At 37.0% G+C, this 23994-nt stretch overlaps 1 protein-coding gene across 3 annotated transcripts in view; it reads right to left on the bottom strand.

Moving 5' to 3' along the window:
- gal3st3 (galactose-3-O-sulfotransferase 3) overlaps window positions 1-23994 on the bottom strand; it is a 38533-nt gene that overhangs the window by 5625 nt on the left and 8914 nt on the right. For all 3 annotated transcript variants that reach the window (XM_033983806.2, XM_055229036.1, XM_055229035.1), the window contains one exon: window positions 22384-22483. The gene's annotated coding sequence lies outside the window, so the exon portion shown is untranslated. The remainder of the gene's footprint in view (window positions 1-22383; window positions 22484-23994) is intronic.

Below are 23994 nucleotides of genomic sequence, written 5' to 3'. Positions count from 1 at the left end.
AGCCCTGGCCAGCTGTGAAGAGCTCAAATGGGCTTAGCTCAATACAAACTCACACAGACAGACAGATGGACACATGTGCTAATGCTCCCAAACTAATTCAATAGGTTTGACATTTGGCTGCTCATCTCTCAAAGTCAGCACAAAATGGACTGTAACCTCCCATGAACTACAGTGTGTTGTTATTTTTTATTTGTAAAACTTAAAAAGCAACATCATGAAACTGTGAAAAAAAACAAAAACCTCACCATATTGCAGTGAAGCTTAAAAGTATTTATGTAATTTTTCTGGTCTAATTAAGCGTTTTATTGTCAGAGAATCAGGAAGTGTGCTATTATCATGCTAGGACTGTGCTCTGGCCTCTGAGTTATGAAAAGCACATACAAATTCATCACAGTCAATAACTAGGATGCTCTGAATTCTTAAGGTAAGTGAGGAATAACTTTGGGCCACTGCAAACATTTTAAAATTAACTAGTTTTTAACACAGTAAAAATCAGGTATACCATGTTTCACAGTATATAGTATATGTTGCTGAATCTGAAATCTTAAATGAACTGCTTTTGTGATAGCAACATGTTTTCAAAAAGCAGCTAGGAACATTTGCTTTGCTTCATTTTAGTGCATACACCTGTAAAACATTTTTAGTCCTATTGATCTTATTCTGCCCTGCCCATTTTTTGCCTCTAGATGCTTCTAAACTGCACTTTCTTTGTAAAGCAAGAATCCCATTCATCCCAATGGAGAATTTGATCAAAGTTTTGCCATTAAAATATGATATAAATTAGGTTGATTTGTGTAAAGCGTTTTTTGTCCATGTGCAACAATAACTGCTCCGGTTCACTGGGAGGGTTTAAAACAATTCTGCAGTCCGTATAGAAATGATTTGCTGTTCTGTGCAACATCAACAGCCCCATGCAAAATAATAAACGCTCAATGATGATGGCAGCACCCAGGGCAACTTCTGGAAAAAAGGTGAATTATGTTATGCACTATATGGGATTGTAGTACTTCAGAAATACAATGTGCAAAATTGTGTAAAAACTGGAGCTGAGGGTTTTGAATATTGTCACAAAAATACACATAGAAGGTTGATGAAAGTGGATGCATTTGGCTTGAGAAAACCAGACAGCTGCAGAGATAGTCAGCGTATAACTTATTCATTGTATAAATTTGCTCAAATTGAGACACAAGCTTAAGGCAACAGCTGATCCAACCCAAAGTAGCTTAGAATTTCTGATAAAAAACAAAACACAAAACTTAAAAATTGTCTTATGGGGTTTTGAAATTAATGCATCTTTTTACTGTTTACAATGAAAAATATTAAACCATTACCAATACTATAATTAAAGGTGATTGTAAAGGAAGTGTGAATGTTCCAAAGTATGGCTTTAAATATGGCTCTAACTTGCATTTACTCAATTAAAGATCTTTGTACTGCTAAAAAAAAATATCTTGAGAAACATTATTTTTTTTACTCTGACACGGGTCGCCTCTTCACAGATCTGACCTGTAATTTTGTCTTGTGACATCTGCTGTATGATTTCGTGGAGAAGTTCAAAGTTATACTGTGGAACATTCCGAGCAATAGCATCGTCATGGAGACAAGCAGGTGACATTTTATATTTTATTTTACACAGCAACCAAAAAGAAGTGGAGAAATTAATTATAAGCATAAATGAGTTGATATATTTTCCACTGCTGCCAATCCATCCATATTGTGAAACTGCTTTAGATATAATGTGGCCGTCTTATTGCATCTGTCACATTTGAGCTATATGTCTTTTAATAGTCTGGAGCTGAGTGTATTTCTGTGTATTAGCGCCTCGTCACTGTCAATCACATGACTCCCACAGGAACCAATGGGATCTGTTCCAGGACGCACTCTAAAACATTTCACTTAGACAAATATTCATGACAAAATCCATTAGAGCAAAGCGGTAAGATGCACTTTAGCATCTTGTCTTGACAGCAGCAAATTCTCAAAATGATCTCACAAGATTAGTCTGATAACGGCGAAGTTGTTGAGGAGAGATGGAACAAAAAGAGTTGAAATACTGGGCAAAATAACGCACGACAAAAGGCTTAATAACTACAACTTTTTGTCCAGTTGACAGATTTGAATTTTTCTTTTACTATGGATTATACCTGGACAACTGAGGGATTACAGAGACTAAAGGCTTAATAGTTATTATTCAAGGGTACAGCTTTGTGGAGGTCATGTCATCTGGCTGATTCCATGGAAATAGAAAGTTAAAACCTTACTTTGGAACATTCTCTATAGAGGTAGATAAGCTTTGGGCCATAGTGTAGAAGATTATAGCCAAAGAAACAGCATTAAGTAAGGACACAATAATAAATTTTTCAGTGCAATAAAAGCTAAGAATATGCTCTCATTTTAATGTAGTTTTGCCTAAACGTGTCTTACGTGTAGTGGCAATTTGATTTTGACTTTCAAGATTAATTTCCTCAACATAAACAACACAGGCTTTGAACTATTTATATTTCACACGAACGCAGTTGAATGTATTCTCTCTGCTCCAAACCACATGCTTTTACTGGCAGAGAATTGGCTGTGGACCTCTTCATTAATGACTCTCCATGACTCAATCTTGATCTCAATTCAAATGTGATTCATTGCACAACCCTACAGCTGTACATGAGCTGTGATATAGTCTAGGCTCACTGCATACTGCCCTCCACCGAGCTGAACATATTAACCTTGCAATGAAATGGCTTTGGGATTCTCTTTGCTTATGTGGATACAGTATAGACTCCTATATTACTCAGTGCATGTTTACATTAAAATCATGTCAGATGCAATACAGTTTTATCAGCAGCATTACCACTTATCTCTTATCTCATCTTGTTGTGAAATCTTCTGCAAACACACTTTCCCCGGTAGATTAAAGCTACACTTAATCATTAAATCAATACAAGCTCGTTGTCTCTCCTTACCACCACACAACTAGGGTATCTGGTTCCCTCTCCCTTTCTTCAACCTTTATGATATTTTGATCGTAATAGAAACTTAATCAGACTATTTTAATTAAACAAGCCTGTCTATCTATGAAGCTTGATGAAAGAATTGGAAGAAAAATCCAATCTTAACCTCGCCATGTTATTCGATACGGTTATTTTACTATCGCGAGCTGCCAGACGAAGCAGCCCCTTGAACCAAGAATGGAGGCTCACTTTTCACTACTTTCCCTACTCTCGCTTTCTCTGAGCACCTTGGGGATTAATTTGAGAAAGGCTTAATTCAAAACAGGCTTTGCGGTGCCAATTTCATATGCAAATTTACCTTCACCGAAGATAAGAGAAATAGGTCATCACTGTACCATATAGGTGATGCTTAAAGGTACTTTTTAGGTACTTTTCTGGAGAACAGCCCATCATATGTTATTACTTGGCCTAGAGTGTTTTGTAATATGACATTAAACGTACCTATCTCCATGGAGACACTAGGCTAGGTTACAGGTTAGATCTATGGTAATGAGGTAAGCCAATATGGATCTTCTCCAATTTAATTTATTTATAAAACAATTTAAAACAAATTATATCTTATATATCTATTTAAAAATCCTCAAAACAGTGATCTGATTGTGTCACAAATTTCTGCGTATATATAAATTTAGTAGTATTGAAAATCATACTAATTGATACTAAAACTATCATCGAAACTAGCTACTTATTTGAGCAAGTATCAATACTAAAAAAGTCACAGGGCAGAATTAAATAGCTGTAAAATGACAAAATTACACAACTTCTACCACTGCCTGGATTAAACTTTACAAAAAAAAAGGCTAGTTTTGTGCTTTCTGTTTACTTGTAATGAGCCTAACTCCGTTCAAAATCTCCCCGTGGTCAAATTTAAGCTTTTTCATCATCGTCTTTATTTAATTTCTCTCTGTCCACCACTGTCACGGAGCTGCTTAGCGAATCTGCAGTATCTCAAAATGTCTGCTGTTCACAAATCAATATGACAGTGGGAAAGCTTGTCCAGTGAATGTGCCGACCCAACAGTTTTAGGCTCATATAACAAGTAGAAATATAGGATAAAGAGATGAGAATGTGACAAATGTGAAATTATATGTAAAGTCATTTTTTGTTTCATTTGATGTAGGCAATTGCCTTATTTGGGACATTTTTATTAGCTCATAAGGTACTCATAAGGTACTATAGCATTCTTAGCATAGATGAAAACTAAATTGGCATATTGCTAACTGAATATATTTTTGTACCCGTTTTTACCATGTTTTGATTACAAAATCTATTCAGGTGGGATTCACATGCAAGGAACAAATTTTTTATTATTTTCCCCCCACAAAATCTTGACTATAAATATGTTAACTATATGTTTTGGTAGTCCAACCTGTCACGTACATTAAATGGGAGCACTGGGGTGAACAGCAGCTGCCTCAATCCACAGTCAAGTCCTTTGTATTAACCCTACACTGTGACCTTTGACCCCAACTACATTCCTCAGCTGAACAACAGTCTTGGTCTTGTGATGGTTGTGTGTGCGCGTCCATCAGTGAGATCAGATTAAAGCACGTATCGAATGGCACAAGTGTCTAATCCGGTAAATATTTCTCACTGTACAGAAGTGTGGGTCAGCAGCTGCTAACCTGAACAGCAGATGGTAATTTAGTTCAACAAACAACGATTCTTATAGAGATTAAAAAAACAAAACAGGAGGATTCCACATACATGATCTACCAAGAGTCGGTTTAAGATGTAAAAGTAACCGTAATTTAGATGCAGTTTAATGATAAGTCGTAACATGGTTTCAGTAATGGATGCAGATATTTGCATTACATACTAGAGTTGTAAAAAGTATCAAAAATCAGATACTAATCCATTTCTGTGCTGTATCTAGGGCACTTACTGCTAGCTCAGTCCTTGTTATCTTAGCCTGCATCATCAGAGGTATAATACTCCCTACATCAGAAGCATAGCCAGACTGTGTTAGTGTTGTCCGTTCTAGTTTAGTGCAGTCCAATGGTTCATGTCTCTCAGTGTTGGGCCCTGTACTGATGAGAAATAAACCTCTGCTGCGTTAGAACTACAGCCTCTCTTCAACTTTCAGGCTACTAAAATTTATTCTACATCGATACTACCTGGATGACGAGCGATTACACAGATATAAGACCACATGGTAATATAAAAGAAAGTACTATAATTAAATGTTGAAAATTACATTCTATTGTCTAAATAAAGAGTGTTTTTTTTTTATTATCATTGCATTGATGACTTGTAACTCTGAACTAAGATGTAAGTATTTGTGTTACAGTATTAAAATCTCAAACCCAATTTTAGCTGTAAGAAAATAGCTTTAAATGACCAATTCTGATTATTGCTTCTTCTGTAATGTTCCACAGTATGACAATAAATGTTTATCTCCATAGAGACAAGCAGGTGACGTCAGCATATGAGCATGGGAAAAACAGAAATCTAGTTGACAATAGGGCTGTACACGATTAAAGGTCGACTAAAGACATGCCTTGCTGATTGATTAGTCAACTAAAAAGGGGGCATGGCAAAAGCTCTCAGACCTCTATGTATCCAACCCCCGCTGCGCTCACAAGACCACAAGTGCAAAAACAACTATTTATGCAGAAACAAGTACTAGAAGACAATGTATTTATATAAAGAAGTATGGCATTAAACTTGCATATCTCCATGGAGACACTAGGCCATGTTACAGGTCAGATCTGTGGTAATGAGGTAGGCCAACATGGATCTTCATCAATTTGTCAACAGAGTAATTATTACATGTCAGAATATTGCTATTTAAAATGTCTGAAATATTGAATAATGATCCACAGTTGTCATAGATTACTGTATCCAAGATGAAAAATTAAGAAAACTGCCATATCGATTAACAAGTTACATCTTCTAAAAGGGGGAAAAATTCCTCAAAACAGTGGTCTGATTGTGTCACAAATTTCTGCAGATACAATTTAGTAGTACTAAAAATCTGATACTATTTCATAGTAAAACTACTCGCATTTGAACAAGTATCGATACTAAAACGGTCACATTCACAGGACAGACATTAATAGCTATAAAATGTCAAAATGACATTAATTCGATTGTCTAAATAAAGAGTTTTTATTGTTATTGTGGTATCGGAATCTGTATTGAGTATCGAGTCTATTCCTTAATATCAAAACCAAGTTTGAAATTTTTGTATCGTGACAACACTACAATATAGTCTATTGGTGGAAAAAAAAATCTAAATGTACTAATTTGCAAGACAAAAGTTGGGAACTGCGGCTTTACAGACACACACACTGTATTACACTTTACAAAAAAAGGTCTAGTTTTGTGCTTTCTGTTTTCCGAAAAAAGTGCTAGAAAACACTGTATTTATATAAAGAGTTTAATTTGCCTTTTTACACATAAATACCAGAAAATATCAAATCTTCAGCCAGGATACTCACTCACAAACTTCTTTTCTGCTGTTCCTTATAATCATAAATTTATAATAAATAAAACGATTAGTCGATTTATACAAATTTTGGTCGACTAAGACACAATCAACTGATTAATTGAACAACTAAAGGCCAATAGCCCTAGTTGACAACCTTTAACACCTCGCTAGTGTAGCATGCCACACTTATGTTTGTAATTGGATTGTCTTTACAATAAAAAAAACAAACATCTACCCTTCTATTAACTTTACAGCTACTGTTTTATCATATCAGGAGCCAAAGTCAATTCAACACATTTTGCATACTGTCGTATAAAACCAGTGTAGCAAAACTGACTCACAACGATCACATACAAATTAGGATAGAACAGAGCTAGTACATCTTAAGGGATCTTCTTCCACAAATTCAAACTTTATCCTTACTGCACAAATGGCGAATGGCAGTTTTCTATTAAAGAAGAGGGGACTAAATGTCCTTGAACAGGCTGATTTAAGTGTTTTTTGCGGCTGGGAGTTTTGATTTGAAGGCGATGAGTGTGACAGTTTAAAAAGGTGTTCACATTTGATTATTCCTGTATTTTATCAAGGCCAGACTCAAGGTGACCCAGGCCTGTGCCGCTTCACTGCTCTGGACCAGACTTCATGAGACAGAAAGAGATAAGAAATAAACAGCTGTATGGAGCGTGTGGGGTGATAAATGGGCCTGGGGTTGCTAGACCATGCAGCTGTGCAGGATGTCTGCTCCATGGGACAAATGTGCAAGAGGAGAATGGAATGGAGACAGGACTTTTATATTGACTTGGCATACATTTTTAAGTCAGATGCCCTCCCTGACATTCATACAGGATTGAGAATGGTTGCACACATGGCTACACTGGACAATATGGCATAGCTGAAGTTACTGAATACAGGTTTCAAACAGCCTTATATAAATTAGTGCACCTTTCACATAGGCTTACCCTAAGTAACTTTTTCTGGTAGGGGGCCTGAAACCTTCTCATCTTCATAGGAGATGCTATTGTTTTACCTGGAAAGTCCCACAGTATGCCATTTAACTAATCTAGCTCCATGGAGATAAGCAGGTGATTTTGGAGATAAGCAAGTATTTTATTTTAGCAATCCATGGAAGCAGGTAGAGCCATCACCACCAAAAAATGACATAGACACACCATTAAAAACACAAAATATATTAATATGAAGTGAAATGCTTGAAAATGTTTTTAAATTGAGACCTGAAGTAATGTTGTGTACAAAAACTGTACATATAAATAAACTTGATATTGTCTTCCTGTATATGGGAGGGCATCTGTCTTAAACGTATGCGAAATCAAAAATCAAATGACATCACTGCTCCAAAGTCACTTATTTTTGCTTTGCTAAGATTCAGCAATAATCTTCCCAGCTTCAAAGTGAGAAACAACTTTTACCGACTGTCCAAGGGCAACTGAATGCATCATTATTTTATTCATAAGAGAAAGTGGGAGGGGTGTGATATTCTAAAAAAAACCCTCACAGGCTTTTCAAGGCAATCACAGAAATCCACTCATTCCCAAGAAGATTTCCTCCAATGACGTCAAACACTTGTATCTCCAAAATCCTCAATCTCAGACACGAGGTCGGAAATTATTTGTACCACTTTTTTCTCTGTCGCTGAAGTCATTCAGTGAAGAGGCAAAATTTTGATCTTAGAAAGTGCCACCCACAATAACAAGCAAACGTAATGAGTTTTTATGCATAATTATTACCATATTCAAAATCACAAGCTACATTTGTTCAAAGAAAAGGTAATTCGTCATCTCTCAAAATGTCTATGAGCACTAACACAAAAGTCCAAATGACTCAGTTTTACAAACGTCAGTAATTACATGTCTGGCACATGCATAATTGAAGAAGCTTTTATAAATACAACTGATTGCATCAACTATTTAAAGGTATACTTTGTCACTTTCTTAGTGGAGGGTCGTGCTTGTCTCTAGAAAGATGTTACTGCTTTGCCTACAATGCAGTAACATCAATGGAGACAAGAAGGCGACGCCACCAGGTCAAGTTATTCAAGTGTGTCTGTTTTTCAAGGTTATTTTCCGAAATCAAAACACCCATAATGGTAAATGGCCACATTTTTATTTAGTGCTTTTCCACCTTCAAGGCACTCAAAGCACTTTACATCAACAAACCACTCACCCAGTTGCACACACGCTCACACACCAGTGTACACAGACACTGGGGGTGTGGTGGGTTAAGCATCTTGCTCAAGGACACAACAACAACAACATACATCTGCCTACCATACATACCACAGCTAAAAATATATTCAGTATTTTAAAAACATAGAAATCTGTGTGACCAGAGAAAAGCAAAAGATTATAAAGGGAACATTTGGACAAAAATAGATTGCGTGAAGTGCTTTGACCAGCCTTAGAAAGTTGCTTATATCTTATTTGTAAGCTATTATAAAACTTTTCTACTTTTCGCTACAAATGCTGCACTTTTCTTAATAACCACAACCCCCAGTGGATATGCCTCCAATACCCTTCTTATTATCTCACCCACATTCTGCTAGGCTAAGACAACTTTATTTATATTTTGTTATCGCATTTCCCCTTATGGCTAAACCTTCTAAACTTTTAATCAAACCCCTATACTTCCAAAACCTATAGCCCTGCCTTATTCCCGGACATTTTAGCAAGAAACGGAAAAAAAGACATTTCAAGGCATTTGCTAAGGGCTGGTGTGGCTAAAAGCGTGTTTGGATCATTATTTGTCTGTAGACTTGGACTCCCCGCGGACCAAAAGATATGAGGTTTGATCTGGCCCTAAATGACCCCCCCGAGAGAGAGAGGGAGTAAGAAAGAGACAGAGGGAGAAAGATGGGGAGAGGGGGAGGAAGAGAGGGAGGGAAAAGTGGGAGGAAGACAGAAAGGATATAGACGAAAAGAGAATGATGAAAGAGCTAGTGATGGTAAAACAGTACAGCAGACATTCAATTCAAATTGTTCTAATAAATGTGTTTGTTTTTTTTAAACCAGATTTGCAAAACTGTATTTAAAAACAAGACTTAGATTACTATTTCTATGGCATTAAACTTATTTAATTGGCAGAATATGGCATTTCTGAGTTTTATTGCTCAGAAATACCATATTTTGTGAGTGGTGTTTTCTTTCACAGATCTGACCTGTAACTTTACCTGTCACATGCTTGTTTCCATAGATACAGATATGTTTAATTTATTTTTAATAGACTCTTTTTTTCAGACCAACATCATGTGATCACTCTAAGGAAGACCACTAAACAAGTCAGGTATGAAAACAAACTAAACCTCGATCTGAAAAAAAAAACAATTAAAATTAATTATCTTAAGACCAGGGGAAGCAGTAACAGCCCCATGGAGATAAAACAGTGTCATATAGTCTGGCTTTAAATAGTTACAATAATTAATTTTTAAAGTATCGGTAAAAGTGTTTTGTCTAAATAATAACCGTCCCTGCGTATTGTTTTGCGTTGCTTTATTTTCGTTGTCCTGTGTTGTTACTATTGCATCATGGGCTGTTAGTTCTGCCATTAATAATTGAGTCCAGTTGTGCAGTGCTATTAAAGTCCTATAAGCCCCACATGCAATATGGACTAAGTCTGATGAATAATGCAGTATGACTAGCAATATTGGACTGTCCCATTTGACTTGGAGAAAGTTATATCAAATTCAGCCACTCAGGGACCTCAGAAAACCTCCACCACTTTTGAACTGCAAAAAGCCATGTTCTAAGTCACAAGTGCTTATATAAAAACGTAGCAAAATCCTGTATTATTTTTATATGACATTTAGATTTTTTTAGCCATTGTATAGAAGAATTGTCACACTGGTCTAATACTCTAATAGTATGGCATTCAAGGACAAGTAAAACATCTGATGGCAAAATTCCTCATCTAAAATCAAAGGAGAAGTGTGTAACTTTTCTGGTGGAGGGTCCGTCACCCGTTTGTCTCTATAGTGATGCTATTGCTTTGCTTGTAACGTTCCACAGTATGCCATAAACAATCTATCTTGCATGTATTCAGTTGTTGCTAAAATGAAATACTTATCCTGCTTGTGTCCATGAATGTAGAAATGTTTCATGCCATAGTGTGAGACATTCAAAACCACTGACCTACAGGTTGGCGGTGCGACTCTAGCTGCCACAGATGAATGCTGTCGATGTGTCCTTGGGCATGACACTTAACTCAACTCAAAGTATATGAATGTGTGTGTGAATGGGTGAGTGGTTCCTTGATGTAAAGCGCTTTGACTGACTTGGAGTTGGAAAGGCGCTGTATAAAAGTGTAATTACTCAAATAATGGTTGAAAAGGTTAATACTACCATACTAAGCTTTTTCCTCTCTTGTCTTTGAAGACCTCACCACCTCTTTGTGTTGTTATTATTATAAGAAAAAATAGTGTTTTCCTGTGGTGATGATTAAGGCTTTATACAGAAAACCTTTTTTGACCAAAGTGGCTGTAAATCGCTGCTACTTCAGTTTAACTCAAGGCCTCAGACATCATCTAACAATCAGGAAGCTAGTACTTAGGCTCTATATATTTACAGCTAAGGCCTTGGAGATGGTCAGGATCTCAAAATGGTGGCATGTTTTTTTGTTGTTTTTTTTAAAGTTTCTTTTTTATATTTTAGAGAGTGATGGGAAAATAGCACTGTATCATCTGCCTTAGGGGATGCATTGTGCTTGGTTAATTTACATAAGTCTCCCAGTTTCTTCCTCAGCGAATTAAGTTGATTTAGTTAAAGCCGGGAGCATGTTGACTCATCAAATCTGCAGCTTCCTTCATCTGCAGCAGTTCGAAAACAGTTCAGTTCAATGTGATGGTAATAATAGTTTGACTGCATGGGGATGGTTAGCGATTAGCAGTATATAAGCTCATGTCCTTAACGTTGTTCTTAGTTTTAAAACATCATGTTGGCTAATTGTTTTTCAAGAAAACTTCCTTAATTTCCTTGCAAGTCAATGGTGCACTATGTAACGTTCTGATAGTTTTGCCCCAGGCCAAGTTACAAGTCAGATCTGTAGTGAGGCAAGCCCACTCATAGAAACAATGGATGTTTTAAGATTTTTCTAAGCAGTTGCCACATAATTGAATAAATGCTGTTACATAAATAGTGTTTTGCCTGGAATGTTCCAGAGTGTGGTATAAAAAGGAGGCACACATGTGGTGGAGCAGAAGTAGTATTATTAACTGCAGGAGTAGAAATTAAAGTAGTGTGGAAATATATATGGGATCCCCTTGTAGAAGTACAAGTAGCCGCAATAGTAGTGGTAGTGGTAGCTTATTAGTTGCAGTAATAGAAGTTGCAGTATAGTTGTGTATATGTGTTTTTCCCCTCAACATTATCTACAAATGTTCCTCCTCATTCTCCTTAGTCGTGCACTGTTATTTTGGGGGGGTTTTTTGGTCACTTGTCCGTGCCAGTGGCTCTGCTTTGATACTGAAGCTCAGGACCAATTACCTGCAGTGAGCTCAGGGAACAGAGAGAACTAGCAGACCCATAGACCTCATGCAGTTTGTTCGATTTCCTGGTTTCTATTGATTTGTGGGATAAAAAAAACAACAAAAACACCTTTACCAGTGTTTCTGAAACTGCGGTGCTGCCATTGTTGGGAAGAACACTTTGAAAATATTTACACCATGGAAAGTGAGAATTTTAATGCTAACTGCCGTGTAGTGTTTTTATATAACCGCACAGAAGTAATCCGACACCAATTAATCACTGTTTCATATCACTACGCTGTGAGAATCACCATAGCAACGAGTACAAAAATGAACTACTGTTAGGAGGGACTAACTTCAACTAAAACAAAAATGACTAATGCTTCTAATGTCCATGGACAGTCAAAAGGTTGTTACATTAAAAAGTGAACTATTTTCACTTTGTGGGACCATGAGATAAGCGGATTAAACAACATATAGTAAAATATTAGGATACATGGTCCAATCAGATTACTGTATTCAGAATAATTTCACTTTAAACTGCATTATATTGTGTAAAAATTCATTAAAAAAACAGCTATATGTATGTTTCATCGTTTGTAATGAATTTATTGAAATAGCATCTCCATGGAGACAAGTAATTAGCAAAAAGTTACATAGTGGACCTTTAAAAGTGCAGAGTTTAGGCATTTTGCTTGAATAGTGTTTAATCCACCCTTGCATATTTCATTCAGAAAATCTTTACTGCGTACTTACCTTAACTAATAAATCTTTAGATGACCTCTCCGTCTCGGCACTGCACGCAGCCATGTTTAATAGGAGCTAATTACCTTATAGCATTAGCTTACCCCTCTGCTCCGTTGGCATGATAAATGAACTGTATTTCTCAGCTGCTGTACTAATCGACAAATTAAACGTCCAATTAAGTCCATTTGACCTGCCTGTAATTAGTTTGAGCAGAGAGCCTCGCCAAGCGTTTTTTCAAATTGCTCAAAAGGATTTTCAGGGCCCATTGACTTTGTATGTATTGATGAGGTGTTGCTGCTTTTGTTGTAGGGTCATCGCTTCATTAGTTAGCTCAATGTTAACACAGAGAACCCACTAACCTGGATGTAAAGGGTCAAAGGTCAAGGGAGAAGGTCGATTGCATGCGAGACGGATCTTATAGTAATACCCACACTAAGCACTTTAATGAATTGTGTATTTTCTAAAGAAGCATAAAGTTGGTGAGTGCGGAGGGGCGCAGGGTTGGTACACATTAGAACTGGGACAGTCAGGCTGGAGACAAACAGAAGGTCTATGTAGTCTCGCTGCACAAAAGTATTTCTAATTAGTTCTGTTGATTAATGCTTGATTAAAGTGGGGCAAAAGACCTAAACCCAGCCCATATCCACGTTTCAAATACAGCTGATAAACTGGGCAGTACATGGAGGACTGAAGAAATGAGTGAGGGGCGGGGTCTGGATGTACAAGGAACACTGTGACTGGTCTAACATTTCATGCAGCCAGGTGTTTGTACTCATGGGTATTTTCAGGGCAGTCCCATGTGATGTCACTAAGCACTTTAAATTGCAGGAGCTGGAACCAGGATACACCCATTTTATACATTTTTGACAAAGCTGCAAATTTACCTAATTTGCACTAAAATTACCCAAAAAGCACTAGGAACAGTAGACAATGCTATTCAAACCACATATACACAAGTGAGTAGCAGAAAAAAGATGATTTAGTGTTTAGTTCAACTTGAAATACTTCTTGCCTTTGCTGGAGTGACTTGCTTTCCGTGCAAATGAGCTACTTGCTAATTATTTATGCACATTTATCAAGCCTTTTTTCATTCATTGTCACCAAAATATGTATCACTTTTTAATCAGTGTCACGACATTTACAAAATTATCAATTCTTGTGTGAAACACTTTTACTTTTTACTCTTAAAGTATAGGTACTTACAAACTTTTACTTAAGTAGATTTTTTCATGTGATACTTTTACTTTCATTTGAGTAACTTTTTACCACTTTATCTATACTTTTACTTAAGTAACAAAATTGAGTACTTCATCCACCACTGATGTAATCACACTTAACAAAATGAAACACAAAAAATGCACGAGCAACACGACAAATGTTTAATACTCAACATTTTTGGGAAGAGGACCCTCATACCTCCCTGGCTGATTATTAGGAAAAAAAATAGCTCTTATAGTTATAGTTCTCTGCCTCAATAAATACCTTCATGCTTCACTTCACTTGATGCAAGTAATATAGATATAATTAATAGAGATAATGACACCTGTGCAATGCATCATGGGGCGTGAATCATCAATTGTTTGTGTGGGTGGCCCCTGAAGGCTATCTGCATTTTTAATTTATACAATATTTATTCAAGAGGTGGAGATAGAAAATAGTGTACCAAGATGGACAAACTGTTGACAAAAGGTTATCTATTATTATAAGAGGGAGTTGTTGTACAGCAGCTGTCAGGTCATGTTTTTAGCAACTGTGAACCTTTAGGTTAACAGAGGAAATGTCACATACCACCAACAAATCCAACAAAATATCCACTACCACTACTACCACTGCTGCTCATACTACTGCTACTACTTTTAATCAACACGTCTACAGCCAATTCTCATTCATTAAAAGAATATGGTTTGGAGCAAATTTCAGACATTGTAAGAAACAAAATAGAATCTTCTGTGTTACACAAATTCAAACTGTGTCTTCATTATGTTTATGAAATTAATGTAATGTTTTTAATATGAAGCAAATCAATAATTGTCATTGATCAAATTCCATCCAGCAACAGAGAAAACAAAATAGCCACATACTGTTACTAATGCACACCAGTTTGGTCTAAATACACATGTAATTACCCAACAGCACTAATTGTGTAGTTAGCAATGTCACGTGTTGCTATGGTGACTATCAGTGCAATACCTTGTGTTCATGTGACAGGTGATTTAAAACCTGTGGAGGAACACCTCTTTCCAAATAGAGATTAAGTATTGCTTCATGTGTGTCATGTTGCCTGTGTCTTGTTAATCCACAGAGTTCCATAGGCCTGACATGTGTGATTGCACCAATAAGCAGAGCAGGTCAGAATTCTGTGGTAGAATTTGCCGTTTAACTGTCACATTACAGATTTGTTGACCTTGTTTATGATTAACATCTCTGTACTCACTGGGCCTACTCACATGAAACAAAAACTGGCATAAAGTATGATGGCTGCTTTGTTAGTATACATGAATAAATATGAAACAATGTTATCAGAATAGGTTTGATATATAACACACCACTCCAACACCAAAGATGTGATTTTTGTCAGTTTAAAAGGACAATAAGACATAAAATTAATATTGATCTATCAACTTATCCTACAGTACATAAAAGAAGATGCAATCATTTTTGGGGGTCACTATTTATCATGGGGACTTTTTCTTTGTACTAGTGGGAACATTTTTGTTAATTTTCTGTAACAGGTTCAGATTTGAGCTGACTCATTAGACATGCAAACTAACTACTTCAGTGTTGCATTCTCTTATTTATTTATGGCAGCTACTTTTTTGGTTTCAATATTATTGTTTATCTTCAATATTTACTTTAGCCTCTTTAAAATCTGTTACTGTGACAGGCCTATCCCTGACAAACAAACGGCAAGTTTCAACTTTTGTGGATCATAAAGGTGGGTGTTGGGTCCTTCAAAAAATGTAAATTATTCATTATAATTGTAATTAGTTATATGGTCCCACCCCCATCTGAAATTATAACATCATCAGATTGTAGAATGTGAACACAACCAATGAGAAGCTGAGAGAGTCGTTGGTTTTATGAGTGTACTTGGCTAAAATAGGAACTTGTGACCAGTGTAATTCAATAAGATGATACAGTAGAAGTGTGTAAAACAGGTCAACTGGGAGAGGCTTGCATTCTGGATGGCTGTCCAATCAAAATGTGTTATGAACAGCTATAGATAATGATTGGTCTTTATTGAATTCGGTCAAAATACACCAATAACTGTCAAAGTCTTGCCATTTCTCAAAAATATTGAGCCCAAATCATTCAGTCCAAGTGTAAACAAACCTCAGTGGGAAACAGGTTTGCAGCAGTTACACTCTGCACATGACTTTAGGCCGGCTCAAGAAGTGAAGAGATTATTGGTAAATATTAGGAAGTCACACGGAGTGTATTGTACATGATTCAGTGGTATTTGAAACCGAAGCACAAAGGCAGAACATGCAAACTCCACACAGAGAGGCCTTATGCCGTGTAAGACTCAGGTGTCAAACCCTGAGGCTGAGGTGCTAACTGCTGTGCTACTGAGCCGTCCTTATCTTATCTTAAAACCGCTTCAGTATAGCATGTTAAAATCCTTTTATAATTCAAAGTGCTCTTATAAAGATTACAATGCAGCTACTCCCGTGACTGTATTAGAAAGTATAGTAGCAAGTAGTGGATAATCTTAAAAGGACTGTTGCCTTCAAAGTTGTGCCTTTCAACCAAACTTCAATAAAAACATATTTTGTGATCTGAAAATGCCACTCTAGATGAAATATCAGTGCTACATAATACATTGTTACCTTATAATTTTTCAGTAAACATTTGCCAAGCAGAAAACATCAAGTCTCATGTATGTCTGAATAGAGAGACAGATAGAGTGGGTACTTAGAAAAATAGTCTCTCTCCCCTTATTTTCTAAACTTATGGCATTCACTTTAAGAACTAATTTATCTTCTTTCCTTCAGTTGTTCACTTCTCTTGCCCTTACTTAGAAGAGAGGTCAAAGTTGATGGCCGTGGCAACAAAAGTTCCCTGTCATCTCGAACTGTAACTGTCTCCAACCATTTTATAAATAGTCTGTAAAACAGGGGTCTCCAACCTATAGCTCTGGAGCTACCAGTAAATTCCACCCCCTTCCAAGGCTCGCCGGGGCTCTTCTTATATACACACAATTTCTCGCCACCGCTAAAATCAGTTAACCTTGCACAGTCAGATGGATTCTTTGTTTATGAAATGAATGTATATGTTTTAATATGAAACAATCAAACCAATAACTGTCATAACCAATTTTTAAAAAATCAACATCCATCTAGCAACAGTTAAGAAAATAGCCACATACTATTACTAATACACACCAGTTTGGTGCGTATTGGTAGTATTAGTAGTATAATTAACCAACTACACAATTAGTGCAATGTCATTTGTTGCTATGGCGACTATCAGTGCAATAGCTTGTGTTCGTGTGACAGGTGATTTAAAACCTGTGGAGGAGCACCTGTTTTCAAATAGAGATTGAGTATTGCTTCATGTGTGTCATATTTGGTATGTTGCCTGTGTCTTGTTAATCCACAGAGTTACATAGGCCTGACATGTGTGATTGCACCAATAAGCAGAGCAGGTCAGAATTCTGTGGTAGACTTTACTGTTTAACTGTCAGATTTGTCAGAAGTATTTGTTTGAGTTCACAAACTCACAAGAATCCATCTTGAAGGACTGTAAGGTTAATCAGGTGAGCAAACCAATCACTGAGCAGCACTGAGGTTTGTGTGGAAGGCAAAGACAAAGCACCCAAGCAGAACCAAAACAAACATGCCAATGCCAACAGACGTACTTTAGCCTATTGCAGCATGAGTACAGACTATTTTGTTTGTGAAGAACATGCAGAAGGTAAGTGCTTTGTGTATTTGTGGACAGGGAAGATTTCTGTGCTTTTCTCGCATCTGGATGCAACAAAAGGTAGATTTCACCTTAGGCCATTTGTGACGACAAGATAAGACATTGAAGTTTGAGACAGTTTTTGTTTCATGTGGATAGACCCAGTATAGAGATATTAAACAAGGACAAAAAATCGTCAGCTTGAATTCACCTCAATTTTAAAGATACAGGCAGATTAAGAAGTTATCATGGCACAAGAACATTGCATCATCATTAGCTTACTCTAAGTATTTTTGATTAATTCATCCATGTTTGATTAATCCTGTTTTGTCTTGCATTCAAGATTTGAGAGCTCAGAAAATGTCAGTTTTCACCTACCCCCTATCCCCGCCCATTTTTCCATACTTACTTTCCATTCCATTTCCAATTTTAAAATAAATAAATATTAGACTCTGGATCATGTCACATAACCAATTTAGACAATAAAAACAAGCTAATGAAAATCTGCTGCTCACTACATTGTACTACTATTACTACTACTACTACTGGGAAGTCAATGGACCTGTTTCTATTAATAAGTAGCTTTGTAGTTGTAATTAAAAAGCATAATATGTCAGGATTTTCCTTTTACAGGGCTTATACAGGGGGCTATGTATGTATTGAGGGATGCCTCTAGATAACTGACCCCCTTTTTATAATATCCTCTCTGAATAATTAACCACAACTGGAACAATAAGCACAGTGTTCTCACCAAGTTTCTCTCTGAAATGTCTAAAAATGTCAGAAGCAGATGGCTGACTGCTGCTTCTGGCTACACTTTGGTGCAGATCCGAGAGACGTAAAGAAGCGATAGCCCAGAGCGCAGGGGTTACGATACTTGAGCTGTGAAAAAATCATGAGGTCAAGCCACAGTGAGAGCAATGCCATTTAACTTTTAATGCTTCAGTCTGGAATCTATAAGTAAACTGTCTTAACAAGGTCTTATTGACTTTTGGTGACCTAGCTCAATTACTATAGATCTGTATCGCCCATTAGATACAAGATAGAACTGTCCTAACAAAATATTAGCTTGTATAATATGAAATTGAAGGTTTAAAAGGTGCTGTACCTGATTCTTACCGTCTTAAAAGTTATCCCTCACGTACCTTATGCATTTGGAACATCTTAATTATTCACGATGATGAGTTTACAAGCACTTTTCACAGCCATCAGTGATCAGATGGTAGGATGTTAACATGCATGTCCTGATTAATGGTTAAAAAAAAAGCTATCTAATTTGATGCAGACAGCAATAGAAACGCTTGTATCACCAGAAAAGTTACAGAGTGGACCTTTATACCAACATAAATAAAGATGAAATAGTTTTATTTTATTGTATTTTTTTAAAGTCATGTTGTTTACTCATCACATTATATAATATTTATACTCTGCATCATACTCCTGCCTACTTTCCCATTTTAGAGTGTGCACTAGAACTCCCTACGGCAACACAATGAGTTATAAATATCACATTTGCACCATATGATTACTTAACTATGCCTAAAAAGCCTTTATTACAGCATATTGACATAAAAGGGTGTTTGGGCCCAGCATAGCATTCCTCAGAGTGCAAACCGGGTTAAGGGTGTGTGAGCCTCTATTTATAGGGAGGGACCTGAAAAACCCCACCTCTGATACACACAATTAAAACAGACACACATAAGAGCAGTTAAATGTTTGTTTAAATGCTATACCTCATATGAAATGTTTGTTTAAATGCTATACCTCATATGAACTTGTAGATGTGTTCGTTTTAATTGTGTATACCAGACAGATCACTAGCTACTCTGCAATAAAGGCTTTTTCATTTTTCTTTGACGACAGAGTGCCTTTGATTTTTGTCTTTGCTTTGCGTGTGTAGCCTTTTTTGTGTGTTAAATATTCCCAAAGAACCACCCCTATCTGCAATTGAGCACCTGTTTTTGAAAGTCTTAAAAATATTTTAAATTCATATATACCCACGCAGCACTCCTTATGCTTTTCAAGTTCTCATAATGTTAAAAATTTGAACCATAATATCAAAAGTCAACTATTTTTGCTCCAACAAATACTGACCTAAAATGTCTGCTCTTTCTGGTTCATATTCTAGGTCTTATTTAACATTCAACAGTTCCCTTGAGCAGCATATGCAGTTATGGTGTCCAGGAGGCTAAGTATGGACCCATAGGGGGCAGGAGACCCGCGGGGCAAATGCCAGATGGGGCAAATGCCAGATGGGGCAAATGCCAGATGGGGCAAATGCCAGATGGGGCAAATGCCAGATGGGGCAAATGCCAGATGGGGCCTCCTGCAATCCAAACAAACTATGAGGCAGTAATCAGATTTTAGCTCAAAACCATCTCTAAAATGCCATTTCTGAATAAATAAGATAAAATTGTAGTGATAAATGCAAGCTCACAGACTATCATGGTTATATTTTGTTAGCGGCAAGTTGTGATCTTATCTTATTAACATTCCTGGGAATATATTTATGGGCTTCAGTGTCCTGGAATGTTGAAAACACCATTACCATAGCAATTACTATAGCAATTAATAATTTAAAACAATATATTATATCTTTCGTAAGTCGTCAAAATGAGACCATATAACAGGACGTTGAACCCTATGAATAGGCACCAAAAGATAGAATATTTTGTTTTGAATTGTTAATTGCTATGGCAACAGTACCAAAATATGTTGTGATAAAATTTTCATGGAGTTCTTAGTTAAATCTATGTGACTTTTCTTTGCTGGCCATGTAAATTAGAAGCGCCTAAGTAGACTTCCTGTATGTTTACTCTGCTGTGTTTGACCTGGCGGGATGGTGGCACCTACAAAATGGATTAATGAAGGCGCCAGATGAGCCGCACCCAAGGGAGAATACCACCACCCCCATGCATGCAGGTAATCTTGTATTAGTTTAGCAGTTTTCTCTCAAATATTAATGTTCCATGGATATGTTCAAATTTGATATCAAAACATATAAATACATTGTATAAGCAAAAGAATCTATACTAATATAATATACCCAGAACTGTACTTTACGCTGTGTTTATTTAGAGCAATGCTGCCCTTAATGACCTCCTTGGGTGTAATGATTTGTGTGATATGACTTGGAATACAGTTTATACCAGATGCCTTAACTGGTGGGAGATTTTCTATTTGACAAAGCAAATAACTAAGCTTAAAATCAATGTGGATGGATCTGACCTTTCAAATATCTTACTAGTTGAACTGAGAATGCCCATCTTTCTTTTCATTTGACAAGACTTTAAAAGACTATTTTGCCTATTTACAAAACAGCTCTGCTCCCTTAATCCTTCCCCTTCCTCTGTCACAGCAACACAAATAAAATGTGAAAAATAAACAGAGTGAGCTTAAGGGCACTTACAGTGTCTAAGCATGTGATGAAAACTAGACCTCATGCTAACCAAATGATCTCGTTTTAATGGCAATGGCGTGAACATGATCAACATGACAGGATTTAAAGGTGATGTACCTGATTTGTACTGTCTACGTGAAAACATGGTCAGTTTAAAAGGTGGTCCAAAGTTATTCCTCACTTGCCTTATGCATTCAAAACATCCTAATTATTCACCACGATGAGTTTATCAGCACTTTTCACAACTCTCCAAGACCAGTGTGGACTTTTGTCATCACGTTAATGCCAACAACAACTAACACTCTAACATACTTTCTGATAAATTGCTTTAATTAGATGCAGATGGCACACAGTGGACTTATTTTGACGGCAAGAGTTTGCTCAAATACATGGGAAAAATTGGGTACAGGCCCTTTAAGTAAGAAAAAACAACTGGACAGAACATACAATATGGACAATGTAATCTTCCTATGCCCATCTTTATTTTAAAATATCTATTTGCAAGTGAGGCTTCATAACAAACACCCCAAATGATTTCTTTCACCCTGAAAATGAGAACATATTGCTACATCATAATTTCATCCGCTCATGTTGTATTTTTAGACTTTCAGTGTTTGAGACAGGAAAGCTGTGCGAATACAACAAAGGCTGGCTATAGCAAAAGCCTATGAAACACTATGAATCAAAAGGCTGTTGTCTGTTGAAAGGAAAATAGCATTGTATTGTGTTTCTTGCATATATCTGCATGGATCAGTCGTCATTCATAATCTATACTAGAAAGCTGTACTCATTTACATTAAAGATGCTTTTTTAACTTTTCTTGTGAAGGTCCACTACCTGCTTGTCTCCATGGAGATGTAATTGCAATATAACATTAAACTTATCTTATTTAGCTTTTTTATTTGTTTAATTTGAAATGTTTTAATTGCAACAAAATGTAAAGAATAAATAAATACAAAATAAACAAAAAAAAATCTCTCTTCAGATCTGATCTGTAACTTGGCCTGGTGGAGTCACCTGCTTGTCTCCTCCCAGCTGATGGTGGGTGCTCCACCAGAAAAGTTACATAGTGCACCTTTAATGTGCATAGGTTCATATTTTCATGTCTATTGATGCAGTAGTGTTTAGGGAACCTAACAAAAGTTTATTTCCCTACACTACCCTTGTGTTTACTGTTCATTGTACAACAACATACTAGTTTCACACTGTTATTTTCTGCTGCTTTTACATTGTTCACACGAAAGGGTTCACAGCATATGTGCCTGTTTCAATGCCACTGGTATCAATGCTTTGAATACGTGTACCTACGAGACCGCAATGTGCTAGACCTCATTCATTCTTTATATAAGGTCAATGCTGTTTAATCTTATGCTGTTCCAATATTCTGTGAAAATATGAAATGCAACATGAACATGTCTCTTACCTCTTGGCAGTACTCTGAGCAGTTGAGGGGAAGTGGTGAGGCCTTAGGTACAACCGTCTCAGGGTGTGTCAGAGGAGGCAGGGGTCAGAAAAGCACAACTCTGGAGGACAGGAAAAACAGCTTATCAGTAAAAAGATGGGATTCAAAGCAAATTTGTTTTTAATATGATCTATAAAATTATATATATATATATATATATATATATATATATATATATATATATATATACACACACACACACACACACACACACACACACACACACACACACCCCCCACACACACACACACACACCCCCACCCCCACACACACCCACACACACACACACACACACACACACACACACACCCACTCACCTAAAGGATTATTAGGAACAACTGTTCAATTTCTCTTTAATGCAATTATCTAATCAACCAATCACATGGCAGTTGCTTCAATGCATTTAGGGGTGTGGTCCTGGTCAAGACAATCTCCTGAACTCCAAACTGAATGTCAGAATGGGAAAGAAAGGTTATTTAATCAATTTTGAGCGTGGCATGGTTGTTGTTGCCAGTTGGGCCGGTCTGAGTATTTCACAATCTGCTCAGTTACTGGGATTTTCATGCACAACCATTTCTAGGGTTTACAAAGAATGGTGTGAAAAGGGAAAAACATCCAGTATGCGGCAGTCCTGTGGGCGAAAATGCCTTGTTGATGCTAGAGGTCAGAGGAGAATGGGCCGAGTGATTCAAGCTGATAGAAGAGCAACGTTGACTGAAATAACCACTCGTTACAACCGAGGAATGCAGCAAAGCATTTGTGAAGCCACAACACGCACAACCTTGAGGCGGATGGGGTACAACAGCAGAAGACCCCACCGGGTACCACTCATCTCCACTACAAATAGGATAAAGAGGCTACAATTTGCACGAGCTCACTAAAATTGGACAGTTGAAAACTGGAAAAATGTTGCCTGGTCTGATGAGTCTCGATTTCTGTTGAGACATTCAAATGGTAGAGTCAGAATTTGGCGTAAACAGAATGAGTGCATGGATCCAACATGCCTTGTTACCACTGTGCAGGCTGGTGGTGGTGGTGTAATGGTGTGGGGGATGTTTTCTTGGCACACTTTAGGTCCCTTAGTGCCAATTGGGCATCGTTTAAATGCCACGGGCTACCTGAACATTGTTTCTGACCATGTCCATCCCTTCATGACCACCATGTACCCATCCTCTGATGGCTACTTCCAGAAGGATAATGCATAAAGTGTCATAAAGCTCAAATCATTTCAAATTGGTTTCTTGAACATGACAATGAGTTCACTGTACTACAATGGCCCCCACAGTCACCAGATCTCAACCCAATAGAGCATCTTTGGGATGTGGTGGAACGGGAGCTTCGTGCCCTGGATGTGCATCCCACAAATCTCCATCAACTGCAAGATGCTCCTATCAATATGGGCCAACATTTCTAAAGAATGCTTTCAGCACCTTGTTGAATCAATGCCACGTAGAATTAAGGCCGTTCTGAAGGCGAAAGGGGGTCAAACACCGTATTAGTATGGTGTTCCTACTAATCCTTCAGGTGAGTGTGTGTACATATATATATATATATATATACATATATATTTAT

The sequence above is a fragment of the Periophthalmus magnuspinnatus genome, chromosome 18 (genome assembly GCF_009829125.3).
Source record: "Periophthalmus magnuspinnatus isolate fPerMag1 chromosome 18, fPerMag1.2.pri, whole genome shotgun sequence".
In the NCBI taxonomy this organism is placed as follows: domain Eukaryota; kingdom Metazoa; phylum Chordata; class Actinopteri; order Gobiiformes; family Gobiidae; genus Periophthalmus; species Periophthalmus magnuspinnatus.
This window is presented reverse-complemented; position numbering and strand designations above follow the sequence as displayed.